Source organism: Parasteatoda tepidariorum, chromosome 9 (assembly GCF_043381705.1).
Source record: "Parasteatoda tepidariorum isolate YZ-2023 chromosome 9, CAS_Ptep_4.0, whole genome shotgun sequence".
Taxonomy (NCBI): Eukaryota; Metazoa; Arthropoda; class Arachnida; order Araneae; family Theridiidae; genus Parasteatoda; species Parasteatoda tepidariorum.
This window is the reverse complement of record NC_092212.1, coordinates 11,367,923-11,385,559: the sequence shown is the minus strand read 5'-3', so window position 1 is coordinate 11,385,559 and position 17,637 is coordinate 11,367,923. Positions and strand designations below refer to the sequence as shown.

At 29.7% G+C, this 17,637-nt stretch overlaps 1 protein-coding gene and 3 non-coding genes across 4 annotated transcripts in view; 1 reads left to right on the top strand and 3 right to left on the bottom strand.

Moving 5' to 3' along the window:
• Nucleotides 1-17,637, bottom strand: part of LOC107436801 (actin remodeling regulator NHS) — a 108,382-nt gene that overhangs the window by 59,574 nt on the left and 31,171 nt on the right. The gene's annotated exons all lie outside the window — the stretch shown is intronic.
• TRNAD-GUC (transfer RNA aspartic acid (anticodon GUC)) lies at nucleotides 3,362-3,433 on the bottom strand. Its single transcript has one exon. It is a non-coding gene; the product is annotated as a tRNA-Asp (tRNA).
• Nucleotides 3,443-3,515, bottom strand: TRNAF-GAA (transfer RNA phenylalanine (anticodon GAA)). Its single transcript has one exon. It is a non-coding gene; the product is annotated as a tRNA-Phe (tRNA).
• Nucleotides 17,412-17,483, top strand: TRNAE-CUC (transfer RNA glutamic acid (anticodon CUC)). The gene has a single exon. It is a non-coding gene; the product is annotated as a tRNA-Glu (tRNA).

Below are 17,637 nucleotides of genomic sequence, written 5' to 3'. Positions count from 1 at the left end.
TTTTCATGTCCGGTGCAGAAACCACCATTTCCGTCAATACATATAATTGCATCATTGTTTTCAGTCAAATAAATGAACATTAAAACGACGAGGTTAGTAGGCGTACAACATTATCAGAGGATCTTCGGTTAATGTTTTGATTCCGTGATGAGCGTGACTAAGAAGCGTTTGCTAGTTTCGATACGATAAATAAAATTAAACATCCCTTTTTTGTGTAGCACCACATGAAATCATCTCACTAAATGCATTTTGTCTCTATCAATGATGGCAGCGACTTGATAAAATTAAAAACAAGTGGTAGGAGGAATGTGAAATTTTTTTTTTTGTAAATTGTTTGGGTGGAGGGAGATATTTAGTGAGATTCAAGACAAGTCACATCCTTTCATTGATGATTATATACATTATTGATGATTATTGATTATTATATTGATAATTATTAGTAGTCCCTTTATTCTCTGCCTTTTTTTTAAAGGTATTGTACGCTCTCTGCCTAATCATACTAGTACATCATAAAAATTTAACTTAGAATCCAAGATGGTGAGAGTTGAGGCTTTTTAAGGAATTAACAATTTCGCTAGTACGTTTATATACTAAAATATTATTAACAGGTTTTATATTTTTGATTTTAATATTTATGTGTCGCAGTTTTTAAAGTCATATTGAATCAAATTTTTAAATTAAAAATCAAATATTGAAGCACAGCGTTCGTTACCACTTTCGCAAAAACTGCTGTGTGTCACGAATGTAATGTAATAGGATGGTATCTTTCCTATATTTCGGACTGTTTCTTCCTGGTTTCTTTGGATTAGTTAGTTATCTTATAGTTAGTAAGAAAACGCAGATTTAATCAAACGAAAGAAAGAAATTTGCACTAGCAGAAATGTGCACATTTTTGAACATTTTTTATAAAATTTACGCCAAATAATAATTTTTCTTTTTCTTTCGAAAATCAGTATAATTTATTGAAACTGAGCCAAAACAGAGAAAGAAATCACCTAAAAAAATTGTTTACCAGCAAATCGAAGTATTTTTTTATGACCTGCAGAGTTGGTGAGAGAGTTTTTCAGAATGTCCACCTACTCCCCATGAATTCCAAGTCCCCATAATCGGACACCCCGTTGCAGTGTTTATCGTACAAACATCACGATCTCTTTCAGAGTTCGAATCGTTTTTCCAGGAAAGGTCCCCCACACCCCTGCCAGTTTTCTGACTTATGACTCTCGCCCTCTGCAATCAACGAATGCATGCAACACCCACAATTCGTCTTTGTCGTCAGAGGATCAACACCCCCTCTCTTTTCTAAAAAGGTCACATTCCAAAAGAGGAGAAACTTCAGCTCATACCTTTAGAATAGAACGATTTTGTTCTATTACAAGATACATGCCAAGCATTCATGTTCTGCGCCTATGCTGAAAGTCTTTCTTTTTTATCTAATTATTTTACAGTTTATAGAAAAACTAATTAAGTTTACGTTTCGTTGCCACTTTTTAAGTTTGTTAGAGAAGCGTTTTATGTTATTATAATTATAACCGTCTTTAAACTGTTGACCCAATTTTGAGTTTACGAACACCCATTTTTAAATCCGTAGCCTTGTTGTTTTGCACCCAACCAAGTATTGGAAGGCCTTCATGGAGAAATTTTTGATGGAACTAATCCGCATTTGCGTAAAACGGAGAAGAAAACCACGAAAACGTTCCACTAGTAGCCTGACGCAAGGGGACTCCAATCTAGGACCTGTCTACCACTGAGGATATTTTACGTCAGCACTGTGCTCGAAGCGAGCTGGGTGTAGAATTCGTATCGACCAGCCGTCACTGGAATTCGAACCCGGTCCACCTCACTTGAAGGCGAACGCTCCATCCCCTAAACCACCACGACCCCCGGGTAATAATAAGTATTTTTAAGACACAATTCTGACACTGAAATTTTTGTTCAATCTAGTCTCACTATCCCTGCCGGCCGAAGACTCCTCGTGTAATAAATGGTGACTGATGCACGTTAAATCTGTCAAGTCGTAAAGTCTTCCATGTTCCCATAACAAATCAATACCTCTGGGGATACTGATCCAGGAGTTTCCTTGTCTTCTGGATTGGGTTCAAAATGACAAGCCTACGGAGTTGAACATTAGTAGTCGTAAATCCAAAATTGGCTCGGCTGTTCAACGACGAATATAAAATAAAATCTAGTCTCACAAAAAGTAGCACCTAGCACATTAACACAGCTGTTTAAATATCTTCTTAACCAAAATGTATTAACAGCTGCCTTAAAAGAAACAGTAACATAGTATTAAAAGTGGAATTAATGATTCTCCAATTCAAGAGAATAAGTCTTCAAGATTGCATAACACTTCCTAATGATTTTACTTGTTTTCTTTATCTTGACATATTCTTCCAAGTTTTTGTGATAAGATCTCAAACAGCGCTGCGACATTTTTATTGTAAGACAACAAACAATAATTTCTCTTATCTAAAGAGTCATATAAAGACAGCGTCACCTGAACTGAGAGTACGAAGGAGTTGGAGTTGACACTTAAAAGTGGAAAATGATAAGGTCAGAGATTGGAAAGATGTTATTTGGAATTAATGAATGACGGCATTTTTTCTCCTCTTCATAAAAATGGGTAGAATGACATGAAATAACAAGAACTGGAATAACCTGTGCTAAATTATGTTAAAAATAGCAATTTTCAATATATGACGAGAAAATTACTTAAATAACGGGAAATTTGGAACAATTTCAAAAATAGATATGTGTATATTAATGTGATGAAATATATTCTTAAATATTTGTATCCTTCTTTTAAAGTCAATATATATATTGATTTTGATCAACACTACAGATAAATAAATTAAATATATATAAGTTCTTCTTAGATTATAAAAAAATATATGATTACGATAGAACATAACAAAATAAACATAGAAAATATTGAATTGTCAGATAAACAAACTGAAAGAGAATGTATTCTCCACGGCGGGGAATCGAACCCCAATCTCCCGCGTGACAGGCGGGGATACTGACCACTACAGTACCGAGGATGTAACGACTGCCGAAACCCGGGATCGAACCAGGGACCTTCAGCCAGATTATTAATTTTATAAAAGGACACTATCAAACCAGATTTCTTGAATTCAAGATTTCATCATTTTTCTGCGTGGTTCTCTCCTATTAACAACGTTGATGAGAAAAACTTAGTAAATTTTTAACGGTATATTTATATCAGTTTATAAATTTATATCATAAATATATTCATACAATAAATATGTAATAAATATAAATATACATATTTATATTAGTTTTCGCTAGATTAAATGAAAATTACTTTCTATAAAAAATATATAGCTTTTGGATGAAAAAAAATCTCCCCGGCGGGGAATCGAACCCCGGTCTCCCGCGTGACAGGCGGGGATACTGACCACTATAGTACCGAGGATACAACAATTGCCGAAACCCGGGATCGAACCAGGGACCTTTAGATCTTCAGTCTAACGCTCTCCCAACTGAGCTATTTCGGCACGAATACAGATTGATAAAAATACTAAATGATTGGATTATTAGGTTTGGTTCAGCGGTTTAGGAGGATACATTTAGTTTTGTGCAATTTATTATTTTTATTATCCTCAGACTATAAATAATATTAATTAGAATTACCTAAAATAATTTTCAAGCATTGCCAAATATAAAAACTTAACCTAATTTGAGAATGTGAAGTATTGAGCTCAAAGTATTTCCATACAAAATAAGTTGTTTTGCTCACTATGCACAATTTTTATTTCTTTATTTCATTTTATTGATTCATTTTCTGCTAGTGCATTTCTCTTTACATTTTTAGCTTTTAAAATGTGTTCAATTGATATTTTTATAAATGAAAAGCATGAACTGAATTAAGAACAAAAACAAAACTTACCCACTCAGGAAATGGTACCCTAAAACCCCCAAGGGGTGAAGGGTGTGCCTTTACCTTAACAATTAATAAACGTCTCACCATTTTAAATACTGTGGGAGGGGGTTAAGTGTTGAGTAACAATAGTAACTAAAAATTGGTTGGTAACTATGAGTACGAAATAAAATTTAGTTGCCAACCTAATACTGAGATGCCAACTTGCTCCGGGCAGAAGATAAAAATTTTCAAAAGGTAATTTTTTAATGTATGATTCTTGGTTTTGTAAAATTCGATTAATAGGAATTTTAGGACACCAGTACTTCTAAATAATTCAAAGTCTTATAAGACACACAACTTTGTTACAGTTACAGTTATTGAGCTTTTTTTAAAAAAAATTGCAAAATTAATCGAAAATCTGCACATTTTCGTAGCTCTCAACCGTTTTATTTATTTTTTAAAATTTATTTATTTTTAGTAATATTTTGTCTAATTCTGACCAGATGGCATCTCTGCTAATAGTTCACATTATGGGAGACTAACTACGCTAATAAAAGAAATGAATTCTGAATAATTCAAAGTCTTATGAGATACGCCACTTTGTTACAGTTATTGAGCTTTTTTTAAAAAAAATTGCAAAATTAACCGAAAATCTGTAAATTTTAGTTAGTAGCTCTCAGCCGTTTTTTTTAAATTTTATTAATTTTTTTATTTATTTATTTTCATCTAATTCGGACCAATTGGCATCTCTGCTAATAGTTCACATTATGGGAGACTAACATAAATACCCTAATAAAAGAAAAGAATAGAGCAGATATAAATAAGCACCAAAAATTATTACGAGTGTTTTTACTTGATTATATAAAATGTGACGATTTGTTGCAACAAGATGACACATTAAGATGAAAAAGTTGAGTCAGATTAACTCTGATTTATTCCACTTCCTCGTCATTAGATTCCATCATTAAAAATGTTTCACAAGGCCAAGTCCAAGAGAACCATCAAGTGGAACAATAGGGGGAGGTGGAGAGACTGACCTATTCATTGGACAAGGTTAAATCTCAGTCCCATTTCTCAAGTAAATGACAGAGTTGAAAGAATTGGCGAGGAGCATTGAACTAAGGATTGTATTCCATATAATTTACCATATCTTTCGGTGATGTTAATAATTTTTATAAATCGAATAATTTTTTCAATCCATTATAATAATTGAAATACCAATTTGTGTTGTTTTGTGGAAAAACTTTTTATAGTAATAGCACAATTTATGTTTTCATAATTTATTCTTTGTTTAATATGTTTGATTTTACACACGTCAAGACAAATTCAGGCCCAAGGTCCACCAAATTTTCGGGCCCCTTACAAGACATTTTAAAATTAAATTACTGAAGAGTAGTCCTAAAAATAAAAAATAATCTATTGGACTGCATGATTTAATAGAAACATTCTTAGAAATTTTTAAAGCAGACAATTGAAGATTATTTTTCTGAGAAAAAGTTTATGTATCTATAAATTAAAGCAAAATATAAAACAACAAAACAATGATATATCGAAATAAAAATAATTAAGTGACCACAAACAATTGAAATCAGCGATTTTTGCTCAAAGTCACTGATTAGCTGAATTATTATTTTTTTTTGTAAGCTACAATTATTTTTTATTTAGTACTTAAACCAACACAAAGCTAGCCAACCTTTACTAATTTTTGAGGCCCTTCAGAAATTGTGGGCCCCAGCATTTGTTTACCTAGCCGATAAGCAGGCCCTGTATCTTCTGATATCCGGTATATACATAATGCTGCCTAGCCGTCGTGAAAAGTTGTTAAAATTGGAGACTACGCACAGAATTAGGCTTCAAAATTTTATAAACTGACATGCCTTTATTTTAAATCTTAAACGAATCAATAGGAAAGTGAATGCATAAACATCAAATTGCCTATAAACAAAATGAATTATAATTTTTAAAGAGAAAACAAAAAACGGAATTAAATACGAAAATGTTTAATTGCTTTATTTTCTTTAATGCACTTTATTTTCTACAAATGACACTACATTGTTATAACTGAAAAGATTGAAACTAGTAACTGTATGCCTTTAAATATTATAAAAAATAAATAATAAAAATAAAGTACTTCAATCGTGCTAAAAATATCAACACAGCTGCGGTGTTTTCCCTGTTAATAGCTGTGTTAGCGCCATTTTATAATCCATCAAAGTTTATTTGTTTTATTTTTTGAGAGGTTGAAATCTGTTTACCTAGACAGAAGATAAAAAAGAGGAGAGCGACTCAAAAAATAAACAGATAGATGCTGACTGATGACAGTTTCTTTCGCCTCGAAAAAAAAATACTAAAATATTTTGAAAAAAAAAATTATGTCAAGTTTTTTTAATGAATATTTTTANTTAATCAAGGCTTGAATCCACAGTACAACTCTGTTTTGTTTAAAACTTGAACCCAGTTAGTTAAAATAAGAGACTAAGCACAGAATTAGGCTTCAAAATTTTATAAGCTAACATGCCTTTATTTTAAATCTTAAACGGGTCAATAGGAAAGTGAATGCATTAACATCAAGTTACCAATAGACAAAATGAATTATAATTTTTAAAGAGAAAGCAAAAAACGGAATTAAATAGGAAAATGTTTAATTGCTTTATTTTCTTTAATGCACTTTATTTTCTTCAAGTGACACTACATTGTTGTAACTGAAAAGATTGAAACTAGTAACTGTATGCATTTAAGCATTATAAAAAATAAATAATAAAAATAAAGTACCTCAATCGTGCTAAAAATATCAACACAGCTGTGATGTTTTCCCTGTTAATAGCTGTGTTAGCGCCATTTTATAATCCATCAAAGTTTATTTGTTTTATTTTTTGAGAGGTTGAAATCTGTTTACCTAGACAGAAGATAAAAAAGAGGAGAGCGACTCAAAAAATAAACAGATAGATGCTGACTGATGACAGTTTCTTTCGCCTCGAAAAAAAAATACTAAAATATTTTGAAAAAAAAAATTATGTCAAGTTTTTTTAATGAATATTTTTATCATATCCGTGTTTGTAAAATGATCACTTTATAGTGAAATAACTTTTGGATATTTTAGATTTTTTTTTTCAATGATGTGAGAAACAACTTTTTATCAAATTTACTATTAAATATTTAGGCATAAGTTTTCCGAACGTTTTAAGATGAAAGAAAATTCTTCGGACTTTAGTTGGAGAATTCCGAAAGTTCACTTATTTAACCATCACCTTATTCATCAGAAAGCCTCCACACGGTATTTTATAAGTAATCTGCGCAAATTCTATTTTAAATGTATTAGAGAGAAATTTATCATATATATATGAGAATTGAATCTGTAGTGGTTGATAAGTGAATAAAACAAACCAATCATATTCATAAATTAAACAAATTTTTTAGACATTTATTTGCTTACCACTTTCTTATTTTTGCTAAGTTTTGTTAAATAAAATTATGTAGTTAAACCTTTGTTTTTGTATTATATATTTAAGTTTGAATTATTCAGTCGAATAATGTGAAAACAAAAATAAGTATTAAAGTACCCACGTCCTAGTTTAACCTAGTTAAAGTATCCACGTCCTACTACTGCTATTTATTATTTATGTTCTGATTCTGAATGAATGCATTTATGACTCTCGCATCTCAAAGAGGTAAAGTTAAAATGATACATTTCAACTTAAATTAGTTAGATCTGCTAAATTAATTTCGATATCCGGTATTATTAAAATCCTATTTCAGATAAAAAACGCATTTTTCATTTAATCCAATTAAATGAAAATCTACGAATATTACAATACAGAAATAAATTGACTAATAATATAATTCTAGAATTTCTCATAAGTAAAGATTGTAACAGATTCGAAGAGATTAAAATTACCCACATCGACTTTCAAGCTACCGCTTTTTAGTTTTTTAAGTTCTGATTCTGTACGAACGCATTTATGACTCGTTCATCTTGAAGAGGTTGAATTAAAAATATATATTTCTACCTAAAAAAATTATATCAATTAAATTAATTTTCATACTCGTTATTACAGAAATCCTATTTAAAATAAAGAACGTATTTTTCTTTTAATCCAATTAGAAGAAAATCTACGATTACTACAATACAAAAATAAATTGACTAATAAAACAATTCAAGAATTTCTCATTAGCTAAGATTACACATGTTCCTTAAACTTTTTCCAGCCAAATTTAATCTAAAATTAATTTAGTTTAATTTAAGTAACCCTCATTATAAATCACTTATGAAGTAAAATATATATGCAATTAAACTTGATCTTGATACAAGCTTTTTCCCAACAAACAAAATAACCTTAAACTACTCGACCTTTTCAAGGTTTCCTGAAAGAAAATGAATACTACAATACAGAATTCTTAGGAAGAAAATCATATGTAACAAGCTTCTTAATGGTGGAAAAAAGAAAAGTGATAAAGAATTTCGAAGGTAGCTAGGGCGGGCAAAGTTACAAACACAATTCTTTACTGTTGTGTTTATGGTTATTTTCCAAACATAATAAGCAGCTTATGTTAAGGCTTGGACGGTGAATTACCTTTGAAGACGAAAATTTGCAGTTTGTGGAGAAAATAATTTACACTTAGCTTGGCGTCTATTGTGTGAAAGAAAAACGAGCTTTTTCCTTTTGTCATGTTCCCAAAAAAAGAATTAACTCAGTATTTAAGCAGCTTTCAAAACAGGTCTTTCTAAACTATGGGCGATCTTGTAGAAGAAAATAATAGAAGATATTTTAAAGATTTTTTTAAGATACGCGATCGAATTAATAAATATAAAGACTTTTTGTAATAAGTAATTTTAGGGTCAATATTTGGATTATATAGACTTGGATCTGTAGGATGTCAAAAAGTAATAAGAATGCTAATCTTAAGTATTATTAACCATGGGCGTAGCAATATATTAACAATTTTAAATAAAAATAAATAAAATGAGAGAATAAAATGATGAGAATAAATAAAATGAGAATTTTTTGTATAGATATATATATATATCTATACAAAATAATATATTCTTTCAATACATAATTTTCTAATAATATACATATTATGTTATTTATGTTTTTCTATATAAACATTACATGTATATATAGAAATTTTATATATTTTCTACATTTTCTATATATACATTATTCTATATATTACATATAATATGCTATTCATGTTTTTCTACATGATGTTATGTATCATAACGAATCATTACTCCAAAAAATCTCACTTGGATTTTTAAAATTTAATTAATAAATCAAAATAATTTATTAAATAAATTTGGCAAAGATATTTAATAAAATAAAAGTTGATTAAAAAGTTTTAGGTTTGGTCAACTTAAATAAGTTTAACACACTAATTTTACAAGGCTTGCCCATCTGGCCGAATGGTAAATACCTACAAACTAAATTTGCAAATATTAAACAGATTTTGCTTGTTTTTTTAAAAGGTTAAGCTTTCGTAGGGTTTTATAATTCGCCACTTTTTTCAGATAGGTCACTATCTGAAAAAAGTGGCGAATTATAAAACCCTACGAATTGTTTAGAAATAGTGGTGGATAAAAATCCACTAAATTAAATTTATTAAACTAAAAATCACAATTAATAAACTACTACTTGATGATATTTATTCGCTGTCCGGAGCAAGTTGGCATCTCTGTGTATATAAATAAAACTATTTTTGTGTGTTCTATATTGCATTAGTTTCTTCAAGCCATTTTAGTAACGATAATAATATAAAAAATTTATTCGAATTATGTGTTTCTAATAATCTTGGCTTCACCGGTCACCCCCATGGGATTCAACGTGTTAATTAAATAGATTGTACAAAACTTGTCATAATATAACGGAGGGTTGACACGGGATAATAAAATTTGCCACTATCTATATAATATATCGTATTTTTTTCTGCTTTTATTAAAGGAGAACGTATAATATAATATAAATGAACGTAAGAAATCATATCTATGAATAATTCGAAATCTAAATTATAGTGGTAGTGAAAAATTTCGGTCATCCCTACTTAATGTAATGTAGATCTATAAATTAAACAAGCAGAAATAAATATTTCTGGTGGTAAAGCCAGCGCACTATATAGAATAATGTTTCGATTATTTTGAATGATATAAACAAGTCATTTTATGACTGATATGTCTTATTGATAAATTTTTGTAATATTCAGTACTATTTACACATTTCTTTTATTTATACTTCATACTATCATTTTATTTTATAATTCTGATTATTTAATTTTCAAAACTTGCACAAGAATTAAAATTAATCTATAATAATCCCCCCTCCCCCCTTTTTTTAAATCACCATCAATGAAACCTTCAGTTATACACCCAGTATCATTTCACGGAAAGAAGGTTCCGGTTTTAGAATTTTATTATTGTTTATAGTTAAAATCAGTTAAAAGGACCATATACGGCTGGAGAACTCCTCGAGGACAAATTCTCTTTAACCCGAAGAAGTAATTGAAAGTATAGATAAAGTGAGTTCAGTTAAACATAAAATTAACCATGAAATATTGAATGGTAAAAAAATAAAATCAAATTATTTCAGAATAACACTGCGTATTCCTAAGTTAACCACTCATAATTTGTTTAAATTTTCGTATTTTGAAGAATAAAAAAAAAGAAATTTTTTTTCATTATTTGAAACTTCATGATTTACTCTAGATTTAACTTTAGCGTACTTTTCTTTGAATTTTAGAATACCAATGGAAGTGAAACAGAACTTGCCATGAAAAGTGTCTCCCACGATATAGTGACCTCTTAACCATCCTCGTGTTTCTTGCATAATGGGTAATTACATCCATTGTATATAATTTTATAATTATCTCATTTTCAGTAAAAAATAAATTAATTAATTCTTATTCAACGCAAATAATGTACATAATTGGAATTGGACAAAAAATTTATGTGTTTCTGGTACAAAATAATAGTCAATGATATGATAAAATAAAATTTTAAAAAACGAAAAATGGAATATACTCATAGTAGCTGTGTTTTTAAATCTAATGCGTGGGCTCTTTAACAATATTTTTCTTCCTCTGAATTTAGCACATAAACATTTTTGTAACAGCAATATAGAAGTGAAGAGTTTATCTGTAGCAATCATCAGGGCTACGTTTTTTTTTTTTTTTNTTCGTTTTTTTTTTTTTTTTTCCTTCTTGTGGCATGCGCCGACGATTATTTTTCTTTAGGAGTAGAATGATTTATTTTCAGAAGAAGAACGAAACCAGTTTTCGAATTCCAAGAATTTAGTTCACTATCTTCGCCCCTCTTCAAAGAACATTTTGTTCTTTGAGAAAGAAGATTTTCGGATAAAATTTGGTGTGTAGTAAAGCTACTCACAGAATTTTTTGTGCAGTTTACGGTAGTAAAAATACCTTATTTATAATTTTATGTTGAATGTGGGTAAAAGAATATTCTTCATTCGTGAGATCAAGCTTTAATTTAACACATCACCGTTGTAATTGAAATAAATAAATAAATAAAAATAGAGGAGATAAAAAAAAAGTGCTAAAAATTTCTGTGTGTTGAGTTACAGAGACTTCTTTAGATGAAGAGGGGGGGGGGCATAGAGTAAGCAGGGGTGAGGGATTTTGTGATTTCTTTATTTTTAGTAACAAGAGGAGAGGAGGGTATGATGAGCAATGCTTACCTAAGACGCTAAAATCTCTTCACTTTTGAAGTGTTTTAAAAAATATAACAGAGAATTAGAAAAAAAAATTGTGTTAAATTTATTAAAAAAAAAAAAAAAATTGCGGAAAATTTCTTCAAGGAAATTCAGAAATCAAGTGCAGCCTTTCATCCCTTCACTCTTCACTGGGTAGATAAAATAAGTATCAAGCATACTTAGGGACTAAACACTGGGGGTTCGGCATTCCGGTGACCACCCAACCAGAACTTTTGTTCCTGCACCCCAGAACTCAAGGTAAAGAAAACTGAGATGGGCACATAGGCCATGGCCTTCTATGGGCTGTCGCGCCCCTGGGTTTAGTTATGACCATTGAGAGCAAACCCAAAAGATTCTTGAAAAAATATTCTACAGTAAATTTTATATAAGTAATTAAATGTAAATTTTGGTATGGTAACACAAATGACTATTTGAAATAAATACAAATGATTACATGATACAAAACATTCGAAAACGAAAGTTATTCTTAAATAAATTTCATTTAAAAAAGATTGAGCCGGGGTTCGAATCACAGCAATGGCTGGTTGATAAGAATCCCGCACCCGGCTTGCACCGACTACAGTGCTGACGTTAAATATCCTCTGTGGTAGACGGATCAAAATTTAAAGTCCCCTTGCCGTCTGGCTAACCGTGGGAATTTTCATGTTTTTCCTCTCCATGTACCGCAAATGCGGCTTAGTTCTATTAAAAAGTCTTTCACGACGGTAAAATTCTACCAATACTTGATACAGGATTTCCTTGTCTTCTGGATTGGGTTCAAAATTACAAGGCTACGGAGTTGAATTTTCGTAGTCGTAAACCCTAAATTGGGTTGGCTGTTCAACGACGGTTATAAAATAAAACAAAATTAAATTAAAAAAGATTTTAAAAAAGAGCTACATGGAACATGAAATACTGTGCAATATTTACAAAACTCACATAAAGAATAAGTTACATCTTTCGTTTCACTTAAAAAAAAAAAAAAAAAAAAAAAAAAAAAAAAAAAAAANTTAATTAAAATAAGAAATGGAAACTGTTTGAACTCTTCCGGAGAGATCAGAGGGGTGGGGTGAAGTCTCCTCCCTCCCTTTGGGAACCGGTTTCTAACAGGATGAAAAGGGATGTAAAAAAAACTTTCTATAATCTCAACTCTGTCTGTCCCAATAACCTGTAATTTATTTCCCATAAACCTTGCACAAGGTTTTTTTTTTTTTTTTTCTTTCACTCTCCCTTACAGACTAAACTCTATCATCTTTCCTATACCAGCTATTGGTACAGGTACATTTTAAGGGGAGAATTTTTTTTAAAAAATAAATAAGTAAAAAGGGTTTGACTTGGTTTCGTTTGATGGAAAATGACGGTTGAATATTATTATTGTTACAATATTAAATTCGAAGATTAAACTATCACCAGAAGTGTTATGTTACGTAAAAAAAAGAAAAAGTGTACTAAGTAATAGGTTAATAGTGCTTTTGCGGTTTTCGAGGTTAATTTTCCCAAGTGACAGCGAAATGGCTTTTTCAGGGTTGCCACTTGTTACTAAAAATGTACGAAGTGGTAGAGACTATGAATTCATTTATATTTACTTAATCGATTTAATTAAATCAAATCTACCACCGTGAATTACATTGCAAATGTTTTTTTATTTAAAGTAAGTACACACGTAGGAATTTCTATTTTGTTCTAAGTCTAATTTCAGGATGAATCTCAATAACCCTTACGCATACCTGCCAACTCTTCCGGATTTTCCGGAAGATTTTATTTTCACATTTAAAGTGGTAGTAAGTATGTACTATTTTTTCTTTTATAAACTTAATTTTTAGATGATTTTGATCACCACTATTCTTACAAAAATTAATCACATATACTAATATGCGTTACTATCATGGTTGTTAACTTAAGTTTTCTCAAATATAACGTATTTGCTTGCTTAAAATTGAAGTTTTAATTCCATTTTAATACCACTGGGAAAAATGATAATGGAAGGGATTAAAAGTTGGCAGGTATGCTTACGGCCCTTTTCCCAAAGGGCCGTAATGGCCTCAGACGCCCAGTTCCAGTACAACGAGCGAACATTGCCAGCACATTAGTAAGTAGAAAAGCATACCTGCCAACTCTTCCGGTTTTCCCGGAAGATTTTAATTTTGTATTTCAAGTGGTACCGAAACGCATGTCATGCCATTAAAATTTTTGAATTAAAATAATAATTATAAATGAGTTTGACCACCACTTCATGTAAATAATTACAGCAAATATATAAAAGCATACTAATCTTTACGATAGCGAATTTTAACCTAGTTAAAATATAAATATATTTTTGAGTGAGATTGTTTTTCGGTAATTGTTTTACTTCCACTTGGAATATTCATTCTCAGAAAGAGTGAAAGTTGGCAGGTATGCATACGTAGCCAGCACATTAGTAAGCAAAAAAGAAAAAAAAATATGTTAAAAGAAATTTTAACTCTTTTATTTATTTTATCTTTTTTGCTATTAATTTGTCCCCACTTTTTACATTTCCGTCGCTAGTGACATCCCTAAAATTCAATCACAGTTGCAAAGCAACCAACTTGTTACGTTTTTTGGAAAAATTCTTTTTTTCCAGTGGTAGCTAAGTTAATGTTTTTATGTATTATTCTTTGTTCTGTAAATTTGATTTAAAGTTATTTTCCACACCACTACATGAAAATGAATCATAAGTTTTTATGAAATGCTACTGAATTTCAGCTCTCTCATGGTCTTCATGGTAACTTTTAAAATGTTGGCAAAATTCTAAAAGCATTAGTTTTTAATTGTCCATACTATAAAATATTTAATATAACACTATAAAAATTTTATAATACGACACTATAAAATATTTTTCAAAAAACGCATTATCTTGCAGCTCCCCAATATTTTTCTTCTTCTGTTTATCAAACCAACTCTGTCATTAGAATTTACGAATCATATATTGAAACATAAATTTAGAGACATATGAAGAAACTATTTATTCTTTATTCGAAGTAAGTTNAAGATTTTATTTTCATATTTAATGTGGTAGTAAGAATATACTATTTTTTCTTTTATAAACTTAATTTTTCAAAAATTATCCACAATTCTTTCAAAAATTAAACACATATATTAATATGCGTTACTATCATGGTTGTCAACTTAAGTTTTCACAAATACAACGTATTTGTTTGCTTAAAATTGAAGTTTTGATTCCCTTTTAATACCACTGGAAAAAATGAAAATGGGAAAGATTAAAAGTTGGCAGGTATGAAGTATAAATCCCAGTTGTCCTTACAGCCCTTTCCCAAAGGGCCGTAATAGCCTCAGACGCCCAGTTCATTAGTAAGTAGAAAGGCATACCTGCCAACTCCCGGAAGATTTTAATTTTGTATTTGAAGTGGTACCGAAACGCATGTCATGCCATTAAAATTTTTGAATTAAAATAATAATTATAAATGAGTTTGACCACCACTACATATAAATAATTACAACAAATATATAAAAGCATACTAATTGTTATGTGCACTATTGCTTTTGAAATATATCCAATGTAACACAACAAAATAATATTTATTAATATTTAAAACGACAAAACAAAACTTAATGAATATATTATAAGGGCCCTCAGCGGCCAAAATAGAATTACAGAAATATTCTCTTATCGAGGAAAGACCGGCCTACGCGCCGGCTCCTCTTCATTCTCTCTATCTTAAATCTTTAATCGCCCTCTAGCGGTGAGCCAATCACTACACTAATCTTTACGATAGCGAATTTTAACCTAGTCAAAATATAAATATATTTTTGAGTGAGATTGTTTTTCGGTTATTGTTTTACTACCACTTGGGAAATTCATTCTCAGAAAGAGTGAAAGTTAGCAGGTATGCATACGTAGCCAGCACATTAGTAAGCAAAAAAGAAAAAAAAAATACGTTAAAAGAAATTTTAACTCTTTTATTTATTTTATCTTTTTTGCTATTAATTTGTCCCCACTTTTTACATTTCCGTCGCTAGTGACATCCCTAAAATTCAATCACAGTTGCAAAGCAACCAACTTGTTACGTTTTTTGGAAAAATTCTTTTTTTCCAGTGGTAGCTAAGTTAATGTTTTTATGTATTATTCTTTGTTCTGTAAATTTGATTTAAAGTTATTTTCCACACCACTACATGAAAATGAATCATAAGTTTTTATGAAATGCTACTGAATTTCAGCTCTCTCATGGTCTTCATGGTAACTTTTAAAATGTTGGCAAAATTCTAAAAGCATTAGTTTTTAATTGTCCATACTATAAAATATTTAATATAACACTATAAAAATTTTATAATACGACACTATAAAATATTTTTCAAAAAACGCATTATCTTGCAGCTCCCCAATATTTTTCTTCTTCTGTTTATCAAACCAACTCTGTCATTAGAATTTACGAATCATATATTGAAACATAAATTTAGAGACATATGAAGAAACTATTTATTCTTTATTCGAAGTAAGTTGGCCTCGTTGCAAAACATTAGCTATCTTACAGGATTTCTTGGTTTATTAAAGTTGATTTCAATTTATTTTCCACACTACTACATGTGAGCAACTCAAGAGTTCATCTAGAAAGCCATAAAATTATTTTTGAAGAGAGCCTTTTAAAGTGTTGCCAAAATCACCCATAATTCAGAAAGCTTTAGTTTTTAATTGTTCACCACTTTATAACATTCATAGTATTTTGTTTGCTACCAGTATTAATTTTTAGTCTTTCAATGAATAATCCTCAAATTTGGCATTAATATGTTAATGTTCCAGCCAAAAAATGGCATTAGCAATTTTTTATATTAAACTTCTTCATCTACATTTAAAATCATACCATTAGGATTTTTAAAATAAAAATATTGCTACCAGTTAAATATTCACTCAATGACTGGGCAAGTTGGTAATTAGGAAAATATGTAAATAGTTAATGAGAGATTATAATAATTAGAATGCAAAGTAATGAATTCATTAGAATTTTATTAGAATTTTATTAGAATGTGAAGTAATGAATTAAATAGAATGAAGTCAGTTGAAACTTCCTTTAGTTAATGAAAAAATTAAAACAATACAATTATACGATTGTTTGACAGGTAAGTTAATATTTTAAGTCCTTACGTTTTTATAATATTAGACAACATTTATATTTTTGCGTAGCTCGTGTAAAAAATATCGCTTTTAAATACATTAATAAAATTATCTCTAATAAATCTAGAATGAACAATTCATAAAGCATAATAAAACCCTAATTATATTTATTCAAATGTTGAAGCGGCAATGTCAAAAGATAACAATCTAAAATGTATATAATCGAACAATATGCCATGTATCGAATTACATAAAAACCTTAATGATATTTTTGATCCTTCAAATTTTTAAAATATCAAGTCATAGTTTTATCGTTTAAAATGAATTTAATATTTACATCAATATTTAGCAAGAAAGATCAAAGTAAAAACGGACAGAGAAAAAAAAAATTGCAATTGGAGGTAATTCTTTAATCATGAAGAATTTATTTTTATAATTTAAGCGACAGCAACAGTTATGCTTTTCTATTTCATTTTTGAATCTAAAAATTTAACTTAGAATGATTTTAACCATCACTACTTGCGAATTAATTGAAAACATATATTAATGCAGAATTGTTGTACCTCGGTGAATAAGTTGTGGCAAGAACATTAAATTATTTTTGCCCACATTTTATTCTTATGTCACTATCACTAGTGAAAAAAATTTTACAGTACAATTTTATAAATAATACTCTTAAAATTAGCAGGAAAACAGAATCAAATATTAGAAAAAGTTTTAAATTTAAAACTGTTGAAGTGTATCCCACGTGGTCTAGTGGTTAGGATACCTGGCTCTCACCCAGGAGGCCCGGGTTCAATTCCCGGCGTGGGAAGAATCATTTTATATCTTTAAAGTTCGAAATTTTTTTAAATATTTATTTCTGTTTAATTCACCCAACTAATTCTTATCGCAGGGTTCCCACAACCTGGAAAAAAAATAAATAAATGAGCGGTAGCTAAGATTTTTCAAGATTTCTGAAAAGTGCT